The 27,822-nt window shown below is 37.6% G+C and overlaps 1 long non-coding RNA gene and 1 pseudogene across 1 annotated transcript; both read left to right on the top strand.

Moving 5' to 3' along the window:
* Positions 1–444: 444 nt before the first annotated feature.
* LOC125753977 (uncharacterized) lies at positions 445–27,773 on the top strand. Its single transcript, XR_007407024.1, has 3 exons — positions 445–705; positions 1,887–2,007; positions 27,537–27,773. It is a non-coding gene; the product is annotated as an uncharacterized LOC125753977 (long non-coding RNA).
* Positions 9,959–10,316, top strand: LOC112678395 (programmed cell death protein 6-like; annotated as a pseudogene).
* Positions 27,774–27,822: the final 49 nt, after the last annotated feature.

Genomic DNA, 27,822 nt, shown 5'->3' on the forward strand with positions numbered 1-27,822 from the left:
AAATGAAAGCAGGTATATCTGGGGAGCTTTTCCTCTCCTAACAATACACTGTGATGTTTACTATGAGATTCCTGGCAACAAATAAACCTTAGGTTTTTAAAATAGAACCCAATTATATAGGAATCTTCAGGAATATAGGAAGCAAGGTATATTTCTGTATTTCTTCTTTAATCCTCTCTTCTCTTTTTCAAAAAGGTAAGAGGAAGTTCTCCTCCAGCTCATTGAGTAACTTCCTTATGTACCCAGTGTTGAAACCTCATCATCCATTACCAACAAACTTTTACTTAGGTTTCCTCGAAGCTATGGCCCTATATTAGCATCATTCCTGTTTTGAGGTTTTAACTTCCAGGCTTGGCTTTTCTATAGTTTCCTCATACTTTTGTCTTCTTTTCTTAAGGACATAGCTTCATATGATTCATGCAGAAGTGTTACTAATGTTCTACTGAGTAGAGGTTCCAATATTTCTTCATAATGGGAGCAGTGACCACGCTATCATTCTGGGACAAAAATCTGATATGTTTATGTGCTCCCTGGGGGCAAGAATTATGTCTCCTCCACCTATAAACCACCAACTTCTAGCCCATATACCCCTTCAATATATAGACATTACTTCTAGAATGTGAATGCTAACATCAACGAGATTTTTCTTTCTCCTAGATTCCTTTTCACATTACACAGTTTTGGTTTTTACACAGTTCTTCTGGGGTGAGTATGACCAGATTATGTGCAATGCAAGTCAAATTCTCCCTTTCCCTGAGATTCTTGTTTTCCTTTTGGGAGTGTCTTTCCTTATGTTAACTTACTTTTCTCTTAGTTCTACTTTGGCTTTATGGATCTGGCTCCCCATCACCTGGCATTTTTGTTTCTTTGAAATTCAGCTTCATCAAAGACTTTTATGGTTTTCACACCATTTTGAATCCTTCAACCTTATTTTACCTCTTACTCATTTTCTCTTCAAATTTCCCTGTATTATATTATTTCTTTAATTTTTCAGTTACCTATTTATGCTATTTAGGGTTTTAAGAGATTTAAGGATTAATTTAAGGGATTAAGACACTTCTTTTATTTTACTCACAGTTTTGTGGGTCAGGAATGTGAGATGGCTGTGGCTGGATGGTTCATCTTGATCCATGTGGCCTCAGCTGGGGTGAGTGGTCTGGAGGATCCATTTCTAAGAAGGCTTTCTCAGGCACATGGCCCTTCATTTCCCACACAGAGTATCCCGCCCCCCCACCCCCACCCCGCAGGACCCTTGTGCATAGCTTGGACTTTTCATGGCATGGTGGCCACAGGAGGTCACACTCCTCACAGAGCAGCTGGTCTCCCCCAAATGAGCCTTTCAAAAGTAAGCATTCCAAAGGCCCAGGTGTAACCTGCAAGGCTTCAAACATAGGTCAAGCAGGTCTCTTAGAGTCCAGCCCAGATTCGAAAGGGAGGGAGGAAAAAGCTCTACCCCTCAATGAAGGGATGGTTTACTCCCACAGAAAGAAAAGGAACGATGGCTGCAGCCATCTGGAAGACAAACTGCCACAACTACCATTCTCTTTTTTTTTTCTTCCCCACTTTAAAATTCTAATAGCATCTACCTAATTAATCTAAAGGGTTACGTATGTCCCAGGGTTATGTTCAAGCAGGAAAGTGACCCCTCCACCCCTTACCTCATGAGAAACTATTTAAGGGTACTATGTGGCTCTAACACTCTGAAGTCATGTCCCATAACTAGCCTCCTCAGTCTCTGCTTTGAGCCAGGAACATCTTTCTGGTGGGCATAAGGACAGGCACAAGCTCCCATGTGACCTAAGAGAGAGAGATGACCAATCAAACATAAGTACTTCTTTATCCAGAATTTTTTATTAATTTATAAGATGTCCGTGGCTTTTCCCTAGGGAGTAAATAGAGTATGAAGTGTTGGAACAGCAGCTGCCCTTTGAAGCTGGAATACCATCAGGGCATGATGTTCATCAGCCTGGAAAGAGGAAGGAAGGGTGCTGTGCAGGGTAGTAGTTGGTGAGTGAGTGTTGGCAAGGGTGTTGGGTGATGTAATGATATAAAATATTAAACACCAGAAGAATATATCACCAATCCTCTTTTTTCCCCAAAGAAAATAAATAATTTAAGGGTTTTCCATTGGTATGGACAGAAGTTAAGGAAGTTGTGGCAGCCATCTTGGAGACAAACTGCCATACCAACCTTTCTCGTTGTTATCTCAAAAAATATATATATATATAAGCAAGAAAAGAATCTTGGAACAGCTAAACCATTCAGTTGCCACTCTCCCAGATGATGTATCTCCTAGGCAGTCTATATCCAAACTACCAAGAGGCTTTTTTTTTTTTGTTAATTATGGAACTGGTCACGAAAAGATCATTTGGACTACTATTATTTTCACACTTAGTCCTGTGTCCCCTTCCAGCAGAGACTGCCAGTTTAGTTATCATTTAGTATATATTTGTATTAAATATGTATTCCATCCTTACTTATAGACTCATCTTCCTTAGTTATAGATACTCCAATTATTAGTCAGAATACTGGAATCTGGAATAATGATTCTATTTTTCAGCTACCTTGCTGCTATGTAAATATATTCTAATGATATGGAAGCAGGAGTGTCATGCATGAAATCTGAGAAGTCCCTAAAAAGGTCCAACTGTCTCCATGTTTTCCTCTTTCCTACTGGCAATGTAAAAAATGATTCTTAGAGCTCTAGCAGCAGTCTTGAATCCATGTGGTAGACATCATGGACTAAGGATGGCAGAGCCACAAGATGGAAAGAGCCTCAGTTTCTGATGACTGTTGTACCTACTCCTAGCTCCATGCTACATATTGTTTATTTATCCATGAGACAAACTTCCATCCTTTTTAAGACATTGTTATTTGAACTTTCTGTCACTTGTAGTGAAACCTGGTTCTAATACATCCCACTGCTGGTAAGGTTAGTTGGATAATTTGGTCAGGTTAAAACAACAATTTCATTTAAACTATTCTTCTAACAGGCACAGTATATAAACTTGCAAAGGCTGATTAAATTTCACTAGGGCAGATCTTTATAAAAAGAATAAGTAACATATGTAAATATCACATCCGAATTTAAATACAGTGTTTAACTGCCCTAGATTTCACAATGTATTCATAGCCTGGAGAGGGGATAAGAAACCACTTTATAATCCATTGATCCTTGTAAATTCTGTTTACATGTGTTTTTAAAATATGACGTGTTTTGTGCTATCTCTGTTGGCGGTCAAGAGCTCTGTATTGTTAAAATATCTTTCATGATTGCTCTGGAGAATAAACCAAGACTTGGTCTGTGACCTGGAAGCCCCTGCTGGGGTAGAGGGCAATGCTTTGGGAAAGAATACTCATTTATAAAAGCCAATGGATTCTTTTTCAGAAATGGCTGCTAGATGCCACTGCTTTAATTCAATGTCTACTATCTCTTGAAACTTCCTCTGCCCTTTCCTTCTATAAAACCTCCCACACTCAGTCTACACATTCCCAATATCTATTAGAATTAATCCTTTAAAACTAATACCTGATCATGTCATCTCTCCATGAAGACACTTGTTGATTCCTTGTTGCCTCTAGCTTGGTATAAAATGGCCTGTACTTTTTTTCTGTCTTATCCTCCATGTAATTGTCTAGTCCTTTATCACACTTGCTCCATATTTAAACATGATGAAATTTTCACCTTGTTCCAAATATGGAACATGCCTTTCACACCCTGCATTTGGAACAGGCCATTTTCTGTGCCTGAAATAACCCCCCAAGCCCCCAAACTTGCTTTTTAGAATGTTCAGGATGCATCTCATGAGTCTAAAAGCTTGTACTCTAAAAAATTCAAAAGCCTTCGTTACTACTACAGACAAGGTTGACTACTTCTTCCCTTGCCCACATTCTGCATTTTGTTCTACCCCCGTCACAGCACTTACCAGGTGATATTATAATTGATCTGTCTTCAAGTCTGATTCCTCCTGTGTGAGATTCTGGAGATTTTCTAGTACTCAGTTCAATGTCCATAACAGAATGGAAACTTTCTGTGTCTTGCTGAATGAGCTAGATCCATGGCTGAGACAAGGTTGTCCAAATAAAAAGGCATTTGTGTCTAAACACCTAAATTGTAGTTTTTAGGCTTGTATGATTTACTAGGTAAATTATAGGACTTAATATTTTCAACTTCTTGGAAAAGATACACATAGGAATATACAGGAACATGCATAGATATCCTGTAACCCACCCCATCTTTCTTCCCACCTTGAAACGAAGTTCCACATTCCTTAGTGCTGAATTTTCCTGGAATTAAAATTATGGAGTCATAGAATTATAAAGGTAGAAAGAACCCTAAAAATTATTGATTCCAACTTCATAATTTATAAATGAGAAAACTAAGGCCCAGAAAGATTAAAAGATTTGTCAAAGGACACCCAGCTAGTTAGTGTCAATCAGATCTGAAATCCTGGTCTCTTGACTCCAGTGTTCTTCAAACATTGCAGTCGTAAGTCCCTGGTTAAGGGCAGCCAGCAGCTGTGAAGCACACGGACTTTAATTTCAAGTTAAATCAGAGCTAAAGCACAGATAAACCCAAGGGTTTCAGCTACAAATTAAACAGGTGAGAGAAGATAAGCGAGATTATTTGATGAAAATTTTTAAATCATACATTGTTAGAGTGTAAAAGTCCAAACCCCCAGTTTTCATAAATGAAAATAAGAAGGAAATGAAATGACTTCCTTCACCTCAATCATAAAGCCAGAGCCAGAGACAAAACAATAACTTTGAATGCAGTTGTGATGTGGACTTCATGAAATTCCTGTTTCATTGTGTCCTGTCCTGTGGATAAAATGAGATACCACATAGAATAAATTCCTCTCTTCCAAAAAATTGGAGCCTGTAGCCAATTAATTAAAAGTTAGGTAAATTCAAAATTGTTAAAAAATGATACATACATACTACAATAATTTTATTTTCATTTTAATCATGAATATACACTTATCCTCCATATGTGTATAAACAAACTTTTAAAATATGTGAATTAATTTATTTTTGCTGCTATAACAAGTTATCACAAGCACAGTGGCTTAAAATGATACAAAATTATCTTATATTTCTGGAGGTCAGAAGTCCAAAATGGATTTCACTGGGCTAAAAGCAAGCAATGGATTTCACTGGGCTTAACACTCTCTTTAAGACTCCAGGGCTGCAGGGCAGCCTCTTACAGAAGCTCCAGGAGAGAATCTGTTCCTTGCCTTCTCCAGCTTTTAGACTTCCCCCACATTCCTTAGCTCAGGGTTCCTTATCATCTTCAAAGTCAGCATCACCCTCTCTGTTTCTCTCATTACATATCCTTCTCTCACTGTGACTCTACTACCTTTCTTTCACTTAGAAGGACCATTGGGATTACATTGGATCCAACAGGATAAACCAAGATAATGTCTCCATCTCAAGATCCTTATTTTAATCACAACTGCAAGGCCCCTTGGCCACATGGAGGTCACATACTCATGGGGTCTGAGGATTAGAATGTGGGTATCTTTGAAGATAGGGATGGCAAGATTATTCTACCAACCACAACATGGCTTTGTAATTCAAGATGAGTTTTCTTTCCTCTGTCAATCATTCATTAAGTGTATTGTCTATGATTTCTAGTGTGTGCCTTTGTTTTTTTGTTTGAGATTTATTTATTTGAGAGGGAGAGAGCAAGAGAGAGGGAGCATGAGCAGGAGGAGGAACATCAGGAGAGGGAGAGGGACAGAGAGAAACCCAAGCAGATTCCCCACTGAGCACGGATCCCAACATAGGGGCCGGATCCCACAACTCTGAGATCATGGCCTGAGCCAAAATCAAGAGTCGGATGCTCAACCAACTGAACCACCTAGGCACCCCTTTACTGGGTTTCTTTAAAATTAATGTACTAATTTAGAGCATTTGGAAAGCAACTGGGTAGCATTCTTCCAGATTTGTTTCAAATTTTTTATGATGTCTGTCCCATGATCAATTTCAAATTGATTTTTTATGTGATTTGTCTTTTTTGGTCTTCTGAAGTATTAATTTAGATTTTATAGATACAATCTTCTTTTTTTGCACTCCTATGTCACTGGTTTACATACTATTTATTTAAATCACACAATTACAGTAACAAGTACTCCTCACTTAAACAGTTTTGAGGACAAATAGAACTTCATACAAATTGCTTCACTGTGGGGCCCAAAGGTGACCAGGTCATTGACAAAGGGCCTACTAGTTCCTGGCACTCAATGTGCCCAGAAATAAACAAAAAGTTTTCTTCACCTAGTAGACTGTATATATGAAAACAGTTTAGGAAAGCCTCTGTTATATAAAGTGCCTTATTCACTGTAAAGCATCCTATAGATATAAATTATCACTATTATTTCTGCTTTTAATTCAAGATCTGGTATTAAGAATTTTACAAATAAACACTGATGATTGAATATGGATGATGCATGTCTGGTAGAAAAAAAGCAGTCTAGAAATTAGCTTGATGGCCTGGGAAAGTCAGAACAATTTGAAAAAACATTCTGCTCAAGCCAGGATAAAATCTAGAATTAAATTAAGTTGGTTAACAATGTAGTCAAGTTTCAATCAATAAAGTCTTTAATTATAATTAATAGTTTATTTCCTTTATTAGTCTGCTTTTAAGCTTACCCACTCTCTCTCTGAAAATTTAGGTTTAACTGCCTAACTAAAGAGCTATTTTCAAAAATATTTAATTGGCTGGAAAGACTGTATTGAACTCTTCTTTCAGTTGACCTATCTTTAGAATACTGAGCTATTTGGCTCATTAAACTATAAATGTATCCAGGCATCCTCTTGAAAGCATATTTTAACTCGGACTGAGTAGTGCACGGTAAAGAGATACTAATATCCTGAGATAGTAAACACAAATACATAATATGTGATGGATCAAAAAATCAGTGCTAAATCTAGAGTTGAAGGATCATCCCATAGATGTGTTCTTTTGCCCTTGAACTCTATTATTTTTGAGTGCTAAGACAGGAACTATCTACATCAACTAGGTTGCTGAGGAGGACAAGAGAGATTCTAAGTGACCCTAAAAAGATAAACTCCTAAGCACAAGGTATACTCACCAGTCAAAGGCATGGATTTCTTTATCCCTACTCAAAGTGCATGCAAAGCACACCTTCTGTGTCAGTTTCCTGAAGCTGCCATTACAAAGAACCACAAATTTGGTGACTTAAACAATAGAAACTTATTGTGTCACAGCTTGGGAAGCTGAACTTCTGAGATCAAGGTGCTAGAGGGGTCATGCTCTCTCTGAAAGTTCTAGTAAAGGCCTCTCTCCTAGCTTCTGATACTTCCTTGCTTGTGATATAACTCCAATCAAGGACACCTACCTGGCTCAGTGGTTGAACATCTGCCTTCAGCTTCGGTCATGATTCTGGGGTCCTGGGATCGAGTCCCACATCAGGGTCCCTGCAGGGAGCCTGCTGCTCCCTCTGCCTCTCTCTGTTTGTCTCTCGTGAGTAAATAAATAAAATCTAAAAAATAAAAGCATAAAATGAAATAACTCCGATGTCATGACATGACATTCTCCCCCTGTCCATATCTGCATCTAAATTTCCCCCCCTTTTTTTTTAATTTTTATTTATTTATGATAGTCACAGAGAGAGAGAGAGGCAGAGACACAGGCAGAGGGAGAAGCAGGCTCCATGCACCGGGAGCCCGACATGGGATTCGATCCCGGGTCTCCAGAATTGCACCCTGGGCCAAAGGCAGGCGCCAAACCGCTGCGCCACCCAGGGATCCCTAAATTTCCCCTTTTTATAAGGGCATCAGTCACATTGTATTAGGACCCACCCTATTCTGGTATGACCTCATCTTAACTAATTCCATCTGCAATAACACTATTTCCAAATAAGTTCCTATTCTGAGGCTGGGGGTTAGAATTTCAGCATGTGAAATTTTGGCAGACACAGTTCCACCCATAACACTCTCAATGGAAAAAGCCATCATCGTCATATGCTTCATACTAATTCTCCAAATAATTGTTAACTTCAATAACCACTACATGGTCAAATTTAACCAGATACTTTAATAATAATCATAATCATACAAATTATACTAAGTGCCAGGATCATAATAAACAAACAGATTAATAAAATAAAAATTGATAAAAATTGGTGGGGTCTTAGGGCACCTGGGAGGCTCAGTGGTTGAGCTTCTGCCTTTGGCTCAGGTCATGATCCTGGGGTCCTAGGATCAAGTACCACATCAGGCTCCCTGCTTAGGGAGTCACACCTATGACAGGGACTAAGAGGGAGCCTGCTTCTCCCTCTGCCCATGTCTCTGCCTCTCTTTCTCTGTGTCTTTCATAAATGAATAAATAAAATCTTTTTAAAAAAATTGGTGGAGTCTTTTATTAGCTATGAGTAAGAACAACACCAGTAAGAAAGAAGAAACTAAGAACATGGAAATATAAGAAGCAGAGAAAAGATTTTAAAAAAGGAAAATAAACCAAAGGGAATAGATCAAGTATAAGGGAGATCAGGAACAAGAAAAATATGTCCTCTTTCACCACTGTTAACATAGTACTAGAAGTTCTATCCACAGAAATCACATAAGAAAGAAATAAAAGTCATCTTAACTGGTAAGGAGGAAGTTATCCTAATTGGTAAGGAGGAAGTAAAACTTTCACTATTTGCAGATGACATGATATTATATATAGAAAAAAAACCCTAAATATTCCACCAAAAAAAACTGGTAGAACTGATCTCTGGGATCATAACCTGAGCCGAAGGCAGACACTTAACTGACTGAGCCACCCAGGTGCCCCTCCATTGCATTTTTAAAAAAGATTTTATCTATTTATTTATTTTAGAAAGACACCACTAGTGGGTTGAGGAGCAAAGGGGGAAGGAGAGGGAGATGGTAAGAATTTCTCAGAGCAAACTCTGCACTGAGCATGGAGCCCGACAGGAGGCTTGATCTCGCAACCTGGATCATGACCTAAGCCAAAACTAAGAGTTGAACACTTGACTGACTGAACCACTCAGGCACCCCAAATCCAGTGCATTCCTATACACTAATAATAAAGTAGGAGAAAGACAAATTAAGAAAATAATCCCATTTACAATTACACTAAAAACACCTAGGAATAAACTTAACCAAGGAGATGAAAGACCTGTATTTTGAAAACTATAAAATATTAATGAGAGATATTGAAGATGACACAAATGAAAAGATATTCCATGCTCATGGATTGGGAGAACAAATACTGTTTAAAATGTCCCTACTACCCAAAGAAATCCACAGATTTAATACAATCTCTATCAAAATACCAATAGCAGTTTTCACAGAACTAGAACAAATAATCCTAAAATTTGTATAGAACCACAAAGACCCCAAAGAGCCAAAGCAATCTTGAAAAAGAAGAACAAAACTGGAGGTTTCACAATCCCAGATTTCAAGATATACTTCAAAGCTGCAGTAATCAAAATAGTATGTACCGGCACGAAGTAGACATAGATCAATGGAACAGAATAGAGAGCCCAGAAATAAGTCCACTATTATATGGTCAATCTTCAACAAAGGAGGCAAGAATATCAATGGCAAGAAGACAATCTTCTTAACAAATGGTGCTGGGAAAACTGGACAGCTACACACAGAAACCTCACCACTTTCTTACACCCTAAACTCAATGGATTAAGGACTTAAAAGTGAGACCTGAAACCATAAAAATCCTAGAAGAGAGCACAAACAGTAACTTCACTGACATTGTCAGTGGCAACATTTTTCTAGATATGTCTCCTAAGGCAAGGAAAACAAAAGCAAAAATAAGCTATTGGGACTACATCAAAATAAAATGCTTCTGCACAGCAAAGGAAACAAGCAACAAAACAGAAGACCATCTACTGAATGGAAGAAGATATCTGCATATATAGGCAAATACCTGGGCTCCATTTAATCCAGTGCCTCTCAGGTCAATCCTATGTTTGACCGAGAGAACAAGGCTGGCATGAACTTCAGCAAGTCCAATGGCATCTGGAAGTCCATCACAGACTGCAGAACATCTTTCACACCTATGACAGGGGCAATTCTGAGATGATTAACAAGAACGAGCTCAAGCAAGCACTCTCAGGGTACTGGCTCTCTGACCGGTCTCATGACATTCTCATTTGAAAGTTGGACAGACAAGTATGGGAGCAGATCAGATTTGATGACTTCATCCAGGGATGCATCCTCTTGCAGGCATTGACAGATATGCACAGGTGTTATGATGGGGATCAGGATGACTGAATTCAGTGTCATATGAACAGTATCTGTCCATGGTCTTCAGCATTGTATAACATTGGCCTTTGCAACTAGCTATGTGACTTAGGGAAGGAAGACTGAAAATGCCAAGTCTCTCTTTGAAGAAATGGAACATATATGCAGCTAGATACTGTTATTCCTTTAAGTTTTATATAGTTAATGTTTGGGGAGCCAACTGTACATATGTGGATAAGCTGATTAATGTAACAATGATTTGCATTTATTACTGATTATAACATTAAAGTAACATACAATTGCATTAATGCAAATGTAACAATAGTTATAATCATTGTTCACATATGAACATTTGATTTCAGACTGTTCAATTGTGCCATGACATAAGACATAATATCCTGCGTGCAAAAAATTCACCGTGCTATTTCTAGATAGTCCCAGTTCTGTAGTGGAAAGCCACTTTTATTAGCCAATAGGAATTCTAAAATAATATAGAACTTGCAGAGAGGCCTTACATTTTTAGAACAGGGTTTATTGTATTTGTTTGAATATGCAACATAAGTGATGAAGCAAATGCACCCCCTGTCAAAAAAAATACATATATATATATATATGGAATTTATACAACTCAACACCAAAAAAAAAAAAAAAGCCACCCAATTTTTCTTGATTGGGCAGAAGACATGAACAGACATATCTCCAAAGAAGACATCCAGATGACCAACAAACACATGAAAAGACACTCAACATTACTTATCATCAGGGAAATGCAAGTTAAAATCATGAGATATCCTCTCACACATGTCAGAAAGGTTAAAATCAAAAACACAAGAAACAACAAGTATTGGTAAAGATGTAGAGAAAAAGGAACTCTTGTGCCCTGTTCGTGGGAATGCAAACTTGTATAGTCACTGTGGAAAACCATATGGATGTTCTTCAAAAAATTAAAAATAAACTACCATATGATCCAGTAATTCTACTACTGGATATTTACTCAAAGAATACAAAAACACTAATTCAAAGGGATATATGCATCCCTATGCTTACTGCAGCATTATTTACAATAGCCAAAATTATGGAAGCAACCTAAGTAACCATTTATAGATGAATGGATAAAGATATGATATGTATATACAATGGAATATTATTCAGCCATAAAAAGAATGAAATCTTGCCGTTTTCAACAACATGGATGGGTCTAAAGGCTAATAGCTAAGTGAAATAAGAGAAAGACGAATAGGATTTCACTCATATGTGGAACTTAGAAACAAAACCAATGAACAAAGAGATGAACAAAAATCAGACTTAACCTGTAGAGAACCAACTGATGGTCACCAGAAGGGAGGTGGGCAGAGGGATGGGTGAAAGAGGTGAAGAGGGTTGAGAGTAGACTTATTGTGATGAGCCCTGAGTAATGTATAGAATTGCCGAATCACTATATTATACACCTGAAACTTATAGAACACTGAATGTTAATTACACTGGCATGTAAAAAGAAAAAGAAAAAAAATCAGAAGAAAAGGGTAAAAAAGAACATGCAGACTCCTGCAGCAACACATGCTTATCAGGTAAGAAGAAATTATCCAAAGACTGAGTTCTGGATTTCATAGGTGACTCTCTATCATACTCAAACATCGGAGCACCTTTTATTTTATCTTTGATGCCAGGGATTAACCTTTGGTGGTGATGGTTTAGAAATGAAGGTTTAGAGGTGAAGTTGGCTTTGAAAACAAAATCCATTTATCCAGTATCCAAAGTAGTATAAGTCATTTATAATAAACATTTAAATGAGGTATAAACTTACTTTTAAAAAATTAACTTATTCATTTGAGAGAGAGAATGCATGAGCAGATGGAGGGGCAGAGAGAGAGGGAGAGAGAATCCTGACGCAAACTTCCCTGCTGAGTGTGGAGCCCCACACAGGGTTCGATCTCAGGACACTGAGACCATGACCTGAGCTGAAATCAAGAGTCAGACACTAAACTGACTGAGCCACCCAGGCGCACCTCCCACCCTTTTTAAAATACAAACTTTCATTCAATAAGACAGGTGTCAGGAAACACCAGACTAAAATTTTGAATGTATTTACTTCAAGTATGCAACAGACACTAAACCAGAAGAAAACGTGTCTTTAAAAACTCCAGGGATTCTACAATCCTTCTTACATTCTGAGTGTCTTTTTCTTGCTTAAGAATCATTAAAATCTGTCACCTTTCTACAAGGCCTCAGTTATCTAGGATTATTCAATAATTTTACGTATAGTTTAGTGCTCAAAATTTTTGAATTTCCTTTTTTTAATAACAACATTCCCCAGATGTATGACATACAGTTCTATGTGTTAGTAAACATAACTTACTGAACTTATGGTCACCTGTGTTAGAGAGGCAGATGGTTTGGAACATCAGGTTGACTCTATTAAACACAATAAATGGGCAGCCCAGGTGGCTCTATGGTTTAGCGCTGCCTTCAGCCCAGGGCCTGATCCTGGAGACCAGGGATCGAGTCCCACATCCAGCTCCCTGCATGGAGCCTGCTTCTTTCTCTACCTCTCTCTCTCTCTGTGTGTCTCTCATGAATAAATAAATAAATAATCTTTAAAAAAAATTCTTAAACACAATAAACCACCATAATACATCCTAGACTGATTTGTCCTTTTCTTCTAGAAAGGGTTTATAGAATTTGTTTTGGCAGAGCCTCCTGTATCATCTAATTACAAAAGTAATTATTAAAAGCATGAAAACATTATCTTAGTTTGTTATTTTGCCTTCAATAAAACTGTTATCAGCTCTAACCCACTTTCTGAGTAGCTTTCAATTTATAAGAAAATAGCATTTTATCAAAACTTACAATATTTGCTAATAAAGATCATGAACATATAATAAAGAACATCGTGCTCTATTTTCATTCTCTCATAACCATGAACAGAACTCTGCACCATATTTTTTCAACACCTGATATATTAGTTGGGACTTTGCCTGCAATTGCCAGAAACCAAGTACAACGTAACATAAGTTTTAAAAAAGAAATGTATTGGCTCATAAATGTGGAAAGTCTGAAGTTGTATGCAGCATGGCTGGATCTAGTAAAGCAAATGATGTTGTCAGGTCCCTTCCTCTCTCCATTCTGTAATTATGTTTTCTTTTGCTCATTGTCTATCCCTCCTGCCTGACCAATAAATAGCACACCATCTGAACCCTCAAAATAGCCAGTACTCATAAGTAGACAATTGTTTTGTTTTCCTGCTTTTGACTTTTTTCCCAAGGATTTCCCTCAAGCATTGCACCCTATTGTGCTGATACTGTAGCCTCTGAGCCATATATTACTCAGACAAAAGATCGTTATGTAATTGCCAGCAAGTATACTGATTATAGTCATCTGTATCTGCTCTATACAATAAGGAAGAGAAGCATGTTCATTTACTTAGGAATGGATTTTTTATGGCTATATCTTTATGCTGTTAAACATCTGGAAGAAAACCAAATAAATCAACCAAACCAATAGCAACAACAACAGCATCATCAACAAAAGCCCCAGCAGTCTCAGCACTTTCAAATGCCTATACTGTAAAATTAAAATATTGATTTGTTGATTGAATTTTTAATTTTCCTGAAGATATTTCCGTTTCACAACTGAGGCAGAACTCAAAACTTACAAAAAAAACAAGCAACTAATTGTGTGTAAAGAGTTAGTTTAATGGCCATTGGGCTTTCTCTCCAAAGACACAAAATCAGTCTAGTAACAAGAATTTTATAATGAACAGGGATCTTGAGTTATATTTTCAAGACAGGGGAAATCATAGGTATATTGACCAGTGAATTCAATCTCACAGCAGCATTTTATAATTTGATACTTTTTAAAAGTCCTGTCTGAGTTAAAAGATACATTATGTTGCATAATTAACTACTTTGGAGGAAAACAAGAAGCCGGTTTACAACAAGGGTGACACTATCTTGAAATCTTGGGTGTAAGGTGAGAATCTTTCTATATTGGACTACAGAATTTTAATTCAAAATTAAAACCTGAGAGATGTTCATCTTTGTATCATAATTACCCAATACTTTTATTCCTTTGCCTTACGCATAGCATTTTTATTAGACAATATATTAATCTCAATTTAGTAGAATTAATAGGATTCCAGTTTCTATACCGACTTCCGAGCTGAAAGTATATTCAGAAACTCAAAATGTTCATTTCTACTCTGTTATTTGAATCAACAAGTTTCAGGACTTCTTTTTTTTTTTTTTTTAAGATTTTATTTATTTATTCATGAGGGACACAGAGAGAGGCAGAGACATAGGCAGAGGGGAAGCAGGCTTCTTTTGGGGAGCTTGATCCAGAACTTGATCCCAGGACCCCGGGATCATGACCTGAGCCAAAGGTAGATGCTCAACCACTGAGCCACCCAGGAGCCCCTGGGACTTTGGTATTTAAAATAAAAATGTGTGATGTATCCCAACAATAATTCTCATTTACAAAAGAAGCATCGTAATAGCACTATTTCACACATTAGTGAATCACTACCCTAAAAAGGTAATAATAGAAAAGAAATAGAATAGAAAGTCATCTATTCTTGTGAATGCAAGAGACAAAACATCTTCTGATTTAATCTTTTATGATATTCATATTTTATGTGAGAGAAACAACATAGACAAGTTTGACCTATTTGATTAAGTTGACCAAATCGCAAGGCCTGTTTCAAACACACAGTACCAGCATTTATATCTACATGCACGATCTTGATATTCGCCCTTATAAATGCTGAAGATAGTAAAATCAGCAATCCCTTTGGTTCTAGGGATTTGGTTTTTGAAATCAAGAAATAGGTTCAGCTCTGCCTGAATAAACACTAGGAAGATGTATGAAGATAGAATAAACACCAGCCGTGGGCGTTTCCCCAATATTTCTTTCAATGATGTTCTTAAAACGATGTAGGCCAGTTTGCTTCCCTAGTCATGCTCCATTGGGGTGTGGTCTATCTTGGACTTGTCCTAATGTTTGTCACATATGACTGGAGACTCAATTATATCACATACGTGGACTAGTGAATAAGTGGTTAAGGATCTCCCGATGACAAGAGGTCTCCTAATCACTCCTCTAGCAGCCTATAATTCTCCTTTGTAGTAGTCATCTATCTATGTATTTTCTTATTTATTAATCATATTCCCTAAACACCATAAATCCCATGAATCCAGAGGCTTTATCTGACTATTCTTCTCTGTATATTTACTGCCTAGAAGCATGGTATCTAGGACAGAATAAACGGAAAATAAACATTTGCTGAATGAATAAATGAGGCAATTTCAAGGGGTGTCCCCCCTCCTCCCTTTCAATATAAATTTATCTGACTTTCACAGTGGACAAATAGGAGATGTGGAGTAAGTTGATTGTTTCCCCAATTTGATTATTTTTGAAAATACAGATATTAGGCCCTTCCCCTGGAGCTGCCAACTCATAAAGTTTGGGGTGGAAATCCAGTATCTGTGTTTTAAAGATGTTCCCCCAGGTAATACTTATAGTGGAGCAAGTTTGGAAGATACCATATGAAGGATTTCATCTTAGCTTCATAATCCTAGAACGCTTCTCTTTGTCTGGGGATCCGAGGACCTCTGGAGTCCTCATATTTCCTGTGCTTCTTAAAAGAAATGCTGATACTATTATGCTTCTTTATTATGCCCACTTGATTGATTTGAATTTCTTGATTTGACATCTGTAATTTTGACTACATGTGAGTGAACCTGAGCATCTCTGGATAGCTCTGTCTCAGGCATGAAATTTCATCTTATGAACTATGTGCCTGGTCTTCAGAAAAAAAAAAATTCAGCTGGTGAGTCTGACTGAACACTCAACGTGTACAGATAACATGATTTGACTGCTTTGCATTGCATGCTCTTTTACCCTAGGAAATTGTATTTTGATGGTATGCACAAACACAGAGACCTGTAGTAGACATTTGATATTTTATTCTTTCCAGCATCCTTCCCTATCTTAGTAACAAAACCCAAATTTTGCTTCAGAAGAACCGTTTTTAATCACATAGCATGGCACAGATATGATTGACTTCACCCCAAATTTTAAAGTGGCACTTGATTGGCTTAAACCCACTGGTGGATACCATCCCTCCAACCAAGTAACTGGTTAGTGACAAGGCACAGAACATAAGCAGAATCAGTGAAGCAATGGAAATGTTTCCTAGGGCTTCTGGTAACAAAAAGTATTTCTCTTCCATGGAGGCTACCACAAGAAACCTTCCTTTTCCTTGTCAGTGAGGGGTGAAGATGTAAAGTCTGGAAGTGCTGAGGCCATTTTGAGACCATGAAGGTGACAGGGCTATGAGGGTCCTTGTGGGGAATTTGAGAATGAAGTCAATACAGAGGACAGGGGAGATAAAACCAGTCCTGGACAACATCATACGAGTTTCCAAGTTAAGTCTCAATTATAGCCAGCCCTAGTTTGCCTTTTTGACTGTATGACCTAATAAACCTCCTGTGTTTTTAAGTCAGTTTAAACTGGGGTCTCTATGACTTGAAACCTAACGATTCTTAATAGGTGTAAGATCCGTGACTGTATTAGAATACAGCCCTTAATGGTCATTGAAGGGGGAGATGGAGGCACGGGGAAGACCTCAGTGGAGCCAAAGGTGGACACACCTTCCTGAAATAGCCTAGTTTTTGTTCAAGAAGTAAAAATAAAACCCCTTCGTAAGGAATGCTGTGGCCTACCCAGTAACCACACTTTCCAAAGAAACCCATAAACATAACCTCGCAAAATATCTTTTTCTGATATGCCAATTCATTATATGAAATCTCAGAATAATATAAAAAATTGAAATCACATTTCATTATGTATTTCACTAATTGCCTTTATTGGAATGAAAATAAAATGACATGAAATCAAGATTAGCCCAGAAAATTCAGGGCATATGGTGGCCATATCTAGGGAACATCCACCTTGTTTTATTGGAATAAATTATTGTTAAAATGAACACACTGCTAGAAATGCTATTACCAGTCTGCAGGTCATAAAGATAAAAAGAGCTAAACCAACCTCTCAGTGCTGAATTGGCAAGTGAAAAGATGCACTCTGCACACAATAGGTATGCAGTGAATATATTTGACTGACAAGAACCCTGCTAGGACTAGCAGTGAGCTATTTAAGCCCCGCTGTTTCTTGTGGACTTTGCCAGGCTTGGCTGCAGAGTGAGGATTCTGTAGTCATTAACAAGAGCCCCAAGCTACAGCAACTCTTCCTCCACTTCAAACTTTCATAAGCCCTACAGTCAGGTGCTGGGCTCTGATCAGTGATAGAAAGGCACACAGGGTCTGAAGAAGACGTTTTTGTACTAGATTATTTGTAGAGGATAATAATTTCACTGCGCCTGTGTCAACGGGCTTGTTACTATGGAATTTGTAAATATATTCACTAAACTGTAAAATGATAGTCTTGTGTTGAAACTGACCTGCTTTTAACCTATGTGTTTTAGACATCTGGCATCCCAAAATTCTGCTGCACAACACAAATCAAAGTAGATGAAACCAGTTAGCTGAAAATAAAAATGCGGGTGATCAAGTCTTTCGGTTTCTGGAAGAGACTAAGAGAAACAAAGCAGAGACCATCTTTGAAAACCCGAATTACAAAAGTGTTTTTTTTTTAATATTAGGAAATATATACACCTATGTATTCACATATGTAATATGTACACACACACACACACACACACACACACACACTGACCTCAAGCCTTAATCAACCAAAGGTAGCAAAGCTTAGCCTTCATAAGGTAATCTGGTTCAGTAGAAAAGGAATTATATTTCCAGAAGTGGAACCATTTACTGTGGCCTTATGGAGTATTTGCCGAAGAATCAGTGGAATGTGTAATCCTTAAATTTAAGTTTCAACATCATATGATGGCAAAAGATCACATTTTCTCAATTAACCAAACTGGACGTCTCATGCCCCTACCTGCCCATGAAAGAACACAGTGCCCTGTCTGTCACAAACTGTCCATGGTGACTTTCCTGCATCTTCCTTCCCAGCCCCCATGAAGCTTTTATCATCTGTTCCCTCCAGACCTTTGACAGTAATAAAAGGAACTATCATTTATTGAGCATTTATTATGTACTCAGCAGTGTGCTAGGTGATACACATATACGTTCTCACTTTATCCTAATGACAATAAAGCAGGTGCTCTTCTTGGTCATGTTACAAATAGAGAAACTGAGGCGTAAGTTCATAAGCTGATAAATGGCAAAGTCAAAAGTTGAGCTGAATTTTAACCCAGGCTGATTCCAAAGCCCATGCTCTAAACCATTACATAATTGATCTTTAACTATTCTTTGTTGAGCTCTTTAAAGGATTTTAAATTTTTTCCAATAATTGTAAGGTAATGTACCCCAATTCCATAACCTGGTTCTGATATATTCAACTGAAGTTCTTCTGATACACCATCAAGTTTAAAGGAAAAGGTAAAATGCAACAAAATATTTGTAGGACTTGTGGCTTTTAGAAGTGATCAGTTATATTTAGACAGAATCTGGTGGCCCAGACTCTAAGAGAACACACTGAACTTGTATTTTGCCCATTTTAGTAATGATTCACCAGCCTTTATATTTGATTCCATCTGAACTTCATTAGTGCTATATCCAGGACATTTATTTTTCTTTATCTGCCAATTTCATCTCATGTTCTCACTTTATGCTTTTCCTGTAGAAATATTAATGGTTTTGGAACACAGAGACTGTGATGGTGATCTTCTGAATACTAGTATAACAGTTTTACCTCAGATCATGCCTCTAGTCCTCTCTAGATATATTCAGGTTCTTTTCTTTCCTCCTTTTTCATCCTCCTCTTATTACTTCTCTCCTTCTTCCTCTCCCAGAAATTTCCCATACCATCATTCTTCTTGGGTCCCAAGGTCATTTTTCTTTTTCTTGTGGTTAGACACATGTACATGGTATGAACTACTTAGATCGATTTGGGTGAGAGGTATAGATATGGATGTAGATGTGGAATTAGATATAACATATTTAGATGGAGATATAGAACTTCCACTGCTTTCAATATGTAATTTTTTCACATTTCAGAGTTCATGGGATCAGATCCAATACAATTGGTAGTGCCTTTGATTTGGTGAAGTTACAATAAATCAGTCACTTTCATGACCGTGGTATGTTTTCTAATAACCCAAGCATTTCCTTTATAAAAAAAAATCTTTCAAATATAAATACACAAATTTAATGTCTGTTTTTAAAATTCTCAGACACGTTTTCCTGTTTCTCCTTTCATGCTCCCTGTAAAAAGATAGGAGATATGACCTCTGTAGTTATGGAGGTTCTTTCAACTCTACCGTAATGCAAAAATTTTTAGGAAATATATATCAACCCTCCTTTTCAAGTCAAACTCCAAAATGTGTTGTTGATTTTTTTCAGGCATTTTCAAATATGCTTATTTCTCTCTTTCTTCCTCTTCTCCCCCCTCGCCCTCTGGTATGTGACAAGGTGCTACATACTGTAAGTCTAGGTTGCTGGAGCAGTGCTAGGGGGCTCTAGCGTCGCCATGTGCACTAGATGTACATATTTTATTATTACCTTTCCTCCACAGCCAAGCCTGTCAGAGGAAACATGGCATTCTTTACAGCTTTCTGCTAAGTGTCAGGCTTTGCATTTCAGAAATATTTGATAAGTGGAGCATAAGTTGCAGGAGCACATCCATGCAAAAGGCAGATACACAATATAACTTTAACTCTCCTATTAACTTTTTCATTTCCCTGCAGAAGTTGTTTCTGTCCATATTTTTACTTCAGCTGGGCTGAGTGGGAGAAAGAACTCAAAGGGAGGTCGAAGCAGATGGTTGTCACAAACTGCATACGGCAATTGAGAATTAGTGTGCAAGCATATGCAACCTGGTACAGTATGAAACATTCCAGCATATGAGTGCCGAAATAAATCAAGCCTGGAGAAGATCGGGATGATAAAATGATGAGCTCTTCTTTCCCTGTTACATATATATATATAGGCCTTCTGAATTCATTAGGATATGTTCTCTGTTTTCAGTAGGCAAGTTAACACCTAAATTGAGCAGATTCATGTAGATTCTGGTATCTTGCCTTTTTCTCTCATCCACAGTGTGCTTGCTGAAAAGAAATATTTCTGAAAAGATATGAATCCTTTTCACATAAGGATTAAAGATATGGCTTTAATTTACCTGGGCAAATTTAATCAGCGTAGTAATTACTAATCAGATATAACATTTTACATTTGCTCCCTGATTTATTCACAACTATGCACCAGGCACTAACAATTTGTATACAATTTCCGCATACGTTTTTGGGCTACTCATGACCCTACTGGTGACCATTTGTTGACAGCAGTTTATTCACAAGCATTCACTTTCAAGTGTTCTGTCGGTAAGGATGGTAATAAAGGAACACATACCAACAGTGGTTAACAGGATGTGGAGCCAAAATCACAGCCTGGAAGTCCTTATAGTAGTAGTAGTGAGGAAAGGTAGCTCTGTCATGTTGCCTTTTAATAATAACTAATAATAACTAATTGATGGTCTTCCTCATTAGTACTCTCAGCTAATCTCAGGAAAGAGGATAAAATGAGTCTTTTCCCTCATTGCAAATGAAAAAACAGAAGAGAAGGGTTTAGTGGTCAGTCACTTCTCTCCTCAGAAGAGCAAAGGCCAGTTCTGCAGTCAGGTTTGGTCCTCGCGGGGCCTGTCTGCTGCTCTGCCCCAGTAAGCCATAGATTTTTGTGGCTGCGCCCAAAGCCAGGGTTGGTGAAGCAGGTCCACCTGCTGCCTGTTTCTGCAGTCAGGGCACCTCCACCCTTCCCTACTCGTGCTCCCAATGAGTTTTTAAGAAGCTACAGTTGCTTTCAACAAGGCCCCTCCTGCCATCGCGTTTTTGCTTTGTTACCTTCCCATCTGTCCTTCTTTGTGAGAGGCGAAAGAAATGCAAGACGCAAAAGAAAAAGAAAAGGGGGAAAGTGATCGGTATTGGCTCAAGAATAGATATTGAATTACATATTGGTAGACCAAAACACAAATCAACTCTGAACTACAGGAGTCCACCAACACGCACATAAATCATTTATAACGATAATCCAAGACTAGGTCCAAATCTCATTAAAGTATATGAATCCTTAATCTATTTTGGCAAAAAAGCGCCAATACACATTTTTTCTTTTTATCATAAATTACAGTTCTGTGGCACTGTGCAAATATTACCAAGCTGTAAGACAGCTGTGCTCCATTAAAATGTGTAATGGTCGCTGATTTCTTACAGCACATGGTCATCAGGCTGAATCTACAGCCAGTAATTAGGAAGATGAAATGTTTAATTGTGCCTTAATTTTGATAAAATTTATCTGTCACACATCCCGCAGCCGAGCATTATGCTCACAAATCAATGTCATCGGGCCGAGCAGGAACTCAAGCACCAGACTCTTGTCCCTGACAGATTCATTTGAATATGTAACTGCTCATGATGAGCTACCAGACTAAGGAAGAGAGCGAAAACTTTCCTTGTTGACATTGCTCTGTGAGGTTGTCCTGTTACCTCCTTTAAGTAAAGAAAGGCTCAAAGATGGTTTCACCGTTACCTCCTAATGGCCATGTCCACCTCTAGCTCTGACCATGTAAAGAAAGACAACCCCTGGGGGTCTATTTTATCATCTTAAATTCTATTAGCACAGGGAGAAGAGATAGGTGGAAGAAGGAGGAGAAAATTAGAAACGTGAATCTAGTAATGCCCTATATCCTATATCCTAAAATCCTTATTTAGCGATAGATCGGAGAGGTAGGCAAGAGTCATCACTTTTAGCTGGGTAGCTAAGCATTCATCCACTCAAAGAATGTTAGAATGGTGGAGATGAAACTCATCTTGCTTTTTACACACATGAACATGGAAGACCAGAGAGGTTGTTGCCCCAGGGTCTGAGCACCATCAGAGAGAATTCCAATTACCACCACGTAGTCACAGTTGAGATAGCCTACATTTTACAGAAAGTTTCATAATTCTTATAAGCAATATTTACCAATCATAATATTGAATTCGTTTTTCAAATGGCAAGAAATATTATTTTAAGCACAGGGAAGTGTAAGTACAAATACCTGCCAATACTGAAAATTAATTTGTATCATGTTTTCCCCACAAAATGAATCAGTGATCATCTTTCTCACCCACAATAACGATGGCTCATTATCCAAGAGAACTTAAAGAACATATGTAGGAAAGTACTTTACATTTCTATTTCCTAGACTTGGAAATAAAAATAACTGAGGAGGGTCATGGCAAAGATTGTGGGGAGTGAGTGGAAGGCCAATGAGAAGAGAGCCAGCAATCTGAGATCTGGAAGGCAAAAAAACAGCATAGCCACCAGCAAACGGGGAGTGATCACTGGAGGGTCAGTTTGCCCGGGCCAGCAAGTTAGATTCTGAACATGGTTTGAATCGGTCGAAATTTTGCTATAAGACACCGGCAAGTTTTCTCGGTCACTCATTCCTCACAGGCAATTAATGAACCACCTCAAGACTCAGAGCATGTCCGCTTTACTTTAAAGTAAAATAAGTCTCAAGATCAGGAATAATTTTAGAAGAGTCTTCAGGGAGAGCCAAATGGCATTAAGCTATAGCCTGCTAACAAGAAGACTCATTAAAACACTTTTCTAAACTTAGCCATGGAAATAAGTCCAAGCTAAAGATATCATATTCCCCATTCCCTTTTGTACTATTTTCATGGGCAGATATATTCAAGGATTGGATAAGCGAGTGATATTCTAGTAAGATTGTTGTATTTTATCCCACTAGCACACCACAGAGGCTAAAGGAGGGAGGGTCGTAACAACGAGGAGGGCACAGATGGCATGGGAGTAATACCGAATAACTGGCATTTTGCAAGTCTTTAGGACAAACTGCTTTCACATCCATTGTCTTACTTGGGGGTTACAGAGATTAAATTGTCCCATGATCACCCAAGAAAGATTAAAACCAGGGCGGGCCTCTCTTTTATACTAAAACACCATTTCCCAGACTCCTATGGAGTGAAGGTTCCGCATATGATTTAGGTACTGCTGTTCAGATGCTCTTGTGTGAGCCAATCCCCAGCAGGATATTGGAGCTGACTGTCACAGTGGCAACTTCCTGATTTGTCAAGCGGGTTTCTAACTCAGCAGCTTCCTGTTCTGAGCAGAGGTGGCTTCCTCATTCTGCAGCTCCCTATCCCTGGGAGAGGCAGCATCTGCCTTATAGGTGCCATTCTGCAATGTTTGGGGGCTGCAGCAAAAAAAAACTTCTATCAATATCTCCAAGTTGTGTGATCCTAACCTAGTTTTCTTTTCACTGCTTCTTACCACGAGGTGGAGAAAAATGCAAATTATGTATCTGGTTTAGAATTTTGGAAGACTCAGTGACTTTTGAAAACTTATGTTTAAACTATTTTATTAAGGCATAGTAGAGATGGCAATAAGCTAATTACATAGGAGGGCTAGAGTCTAGTCTCAGGTTTGACTCCCCGATTTGGGGAAATCAATACCTACAGGCATACCTGTCCTCATCTTAAAAGTAACACACCCACAGAAAATCAACAATTTCTATAGTCCTCACAGTCTCAATATTCTGAGATTCTATAATAATCATATATATTTTTATATTATATACTATTTAATGTAATATATAAAATATAAATATTATATATGTATATATTTCCTTTGTCAGATGCTGCCTCAGTTCTTAGGGGGAAACTGTATGACCCACTGACACTGCTTTCAGAGGTATTGATATATATTTGTTCCATCTTGATTAGCTCATTTAGCCAGAACCACAAATTCAAGCGCCAGTGGATGATCTATATTCCATCCCCCAAAGAGAGAAAATATATCACATATTTATGTTTTCATAATACCAGTATTTATGTTTTATGTTTTTATAATGAGAAATGAAAAACATTCCCCATTTTCTTATTATGCGTCACGCTTTATGGAATGTGTATGTGTCAAAAATTGCAATGTCAGAAAAGTTAGTGAAATTAGTAAACTCATTGGGAAATGAAACATACATTTTAGTCAGCACACAATTATTGAATGAGCCTTTATTTACACACATTTCGTGAACACCAACTCTGTGTTGGGTGGAATGGTAGGTACTGCAATCTGGAGGACACAGTTCCCACATTTATGGAGCACACAGCCTAGGAGCAGAGTGGCCAATGGATAAGTAGCTGTGATTTAGGATCATGAGTGATATCAGAACTACAGGGTTGGGTGTGTTGAGGTCACATGGGAGGAGCTTACAGACTTCCCTGAGACTCTGATTCCTGGCTAAATTTGATGGCTAAGAAAATGCTATCAGGATAGAGTTGACAGCTTTTCAGAGACTGGGAACAGCACAGATGCGAGGGATAGACATTTCAGAGGATGTGGCATATTCAGAACAATGCATCAGTACAAGCAGGAGTGTAAAATTGAGTAAACATATGTTTTTTTGCTTTTAACATTTCCATCTTCCATAAATAAAAAATCTTGCAGGGGTGCCTGTGTGGCTAAGTTGGTTAAGCGTCTGACTCTTGATTTCTGCTCAGGTCACGATCTCTGGCTTGTGAAATTGAGCCCCACATCAGGCTCCATGCTGAGTCTGGAGTCTGCTTAAGATTTTCTCTCTCCCTCTCCCTGTCCTTCCGACCACCCCCTGGCTCACTGATTGCTCTCTCTCTCTCTCTCCCTCTCATAAAAAAAAAAAAAAAAAAAAAAAGGAATGAATGAAAGAGAAAGCTTGCAGAAGGGGAGAAATGTCAGAATAGAATGAAATAAATCCTACCAGTTCCCATTGCTGTTTTCTAGGGTGTGAAGAGTACACTGACCAAACTAACTCTCCACCCAGTGACCTTCTACAGTCTTCCATAATACCACCACAAAGAGAGCAGATTCAGGAGATTTTGGAGGTGACAACTTGGTTAAAATTTGTATTTTCTGTGAAAATATAATTTAGCATGTTTTTATCAAAATTATTTAATTCTTTAAAACAGAAAGTAGTGAATAGCTTAATAAAAATAAATGTTTCAGTACATAACTTAAGACACTTTTATTAGGAAAGCATCATAGATTTTAAATTAAATACAAATTAAACAGAGAAGGGTAGGGTAGGCTGGACAATGCCCTCCCCCAAAATATCTAGGTTCTAATTCCTAACCTGTGAATGCTACTTCATATTGTAAAAAGTAGACTTTGCAAGTGTGATTAAATTAAGGGTCCTGACATGGGTAGATTATCATGGATTATCTGAAAGGGCCATAAATGCAATCACACAGTTTCTTGTAAGAGAAAGTAGAGGGAGATTTGCATAAAGAAGAAGACAATGCAATGACAGAAGCAAGATGCTGCACGGCTAGCTTTGAAGATGAAAGGAGGACAGGAGGCAGGAATAGAGGCAGCCTCGAGAAGCTGAAAGAGGTAAGGAATGGATTCTGTCCAAAAGGAAGCAGCCCCAGGACACCTTGACTTTAGCCCAGTGAGATGGACTCTTGAGCTCCAGAACTGCAAGAGAATACATTTGCATTGTTTTAAGCCACTAATTTTGTGGTGATTTGTTATAGTGTCAATGGCAAACTAATACAAAGAGCAAATGAATAATTTTATAAAATTTCCAAACATGAGGACTGGCACAAATTTATTATAGGAGAAGCATTATTTGTAGCCTAGGATTGTTAGGTAAAGCTCATGCCATAATTCAAATTTTAACTCTGCTTCACTATTTTTTCTTAGAGATATTATTATAATTTTGACGTTTGTAGAAAAGCAAACAAAATCAGTGCACAAAGTTCCAAAGAGAAGACAGAAAATCAGGGATGGGAAAATTAAAGTTGAATACTATAATTTATTAAACAGGCTTGTCTCATTCACTAAATCTGTTGAGAAATTACTTTAAAAGCTAGCAATAAGGTGTTGTTTAAATATTTATAGTTATTGCCTTGTAAGAAGATTCCTTTAAAGTGATTCTTTCAATAAACATTTATTGAGTTAGACTTTGGGGATAAAACAGTGATTTAAACAGTCTTGAACTTCTTTAAAGAGTACACATTCTGGAAAACTAGACCAAATAAGTAAAAAAATTTAAATTACATAAATCTATGTAGAGGCATATACAGTGAGAAGAAAAGAGAAACCTAGGAGACTGGCATGTTTATATTATACTAAGATTTTCAAATATTTAACTCCATAATGGGGAATTTTTGGAAAATGAAAATATATTAGAAAATTGTCCAGCCATCCAGTATAGTTCTTTTTAAATAAAGTAATTTAACCAGTGATGCAATTACATTAGTGTCTCATCATCTTCTTCCAGGCTAACATGCATGGTAGTTTGAAAAATGGTACATACAAAATGATAAAAAGATGTTAATTATTTATGTATACTTTATGGAGAACAAGAATAAAAATATTTTAGAGAATATTATTTTTAAAATACTGAGATTTACAACTATTATTTCAGACTCTATGGAAATTTGAGGCCTGCCTAACTGGCACTAAAAAGTAACTGAAATGCATAACATGATTTACCTGGCATGGTGCTCAATGAATATCGTTCCTCTCTGCTCTTAAGAACAAATATTGGGATCCCTGGGTGGCGCAGCGGTTTAGCGCCTGTCTTTGGCCCAGGGCGCGATCCTGGAGACCGGGATCGAATCCCACATCGGGCTCCCGGTGCATGGAGCCTGCTCCTCCCTCTGCCTGTGTCTCTGCCTCTCTCTCTCTCTCTGTGTGACTACCATAAATAAATAAAAATGTTAAAAAAGAACAAATATTAATGATAGAATATGGCAGTAAATATCACACAAAAGGATCTGAGTTAATAAATCAGTACTAAACACACTAATCAGCAAATATTTGTTGATCAAAGGACTAATAAGGACTTTTCACTTTCTTGGATAGTCATGATAGCCTCCATATGTCTTCTTCCCTACTCACTTAATTGATAAAGGGTAATAATATCTTGGGGGGGGGGAATTGTAAATGAGGTATTATATAAATTGCCCATATTACAAAGTTAAGGAATTTACCAATCTACCCTAGACAGTAAAATGATTAGTACTCAAGTAAAGATGGATACTTAATGACCACCAAATTTCACCTACACTGGTGCACATGTGTAGAAATAATGTAGGACATAATGAAGACATAGATTTTGAGCATCTACGGCTGAAAACCTGGAGTTAAAGGCTTGACAAACATATAAAGGTAGAAAAGATGAGTAAAAGAATAATGACATGAAATAAAATAGAAATAACCTTTTTTTTTAAATTTCAGAGTTCACGGATATTTTCAGGCATACCAACCAGAGAAAAAAATACAAGTTCCTATTCCACAGTTCATCCTGATTGTTTCCTTTCCATGAACTTTTGCTATTCCAAATATGCTTTCAGGATTTAAACTCTTAATTAATGTGTTTTGTTCATACAACAAAGCCTATTTCTCCTCATGTTCGTGGAAATGATTAGTGAGTGGAAAATGGCTCAAAATTAATAAAGACAATATTAGAAACTCTCCAGCTCTGTTCTTTCCCTCTTCCTCACTCTTGGATTTTTTTTTTAAT

This window comes from Canis lupus, chromosome 29 (genome assembly GCF_003254725.2).
Source record: "Canis lupus dingo isolate Sandy chromosome 29, ASM325472v2, whole genome shotgun sequence".
Lineage (NCBI taxonomy): Eukaryota > Metazoa > Chordata > Mammalia > Carnivora > Canidae > Canis > Canis lupus.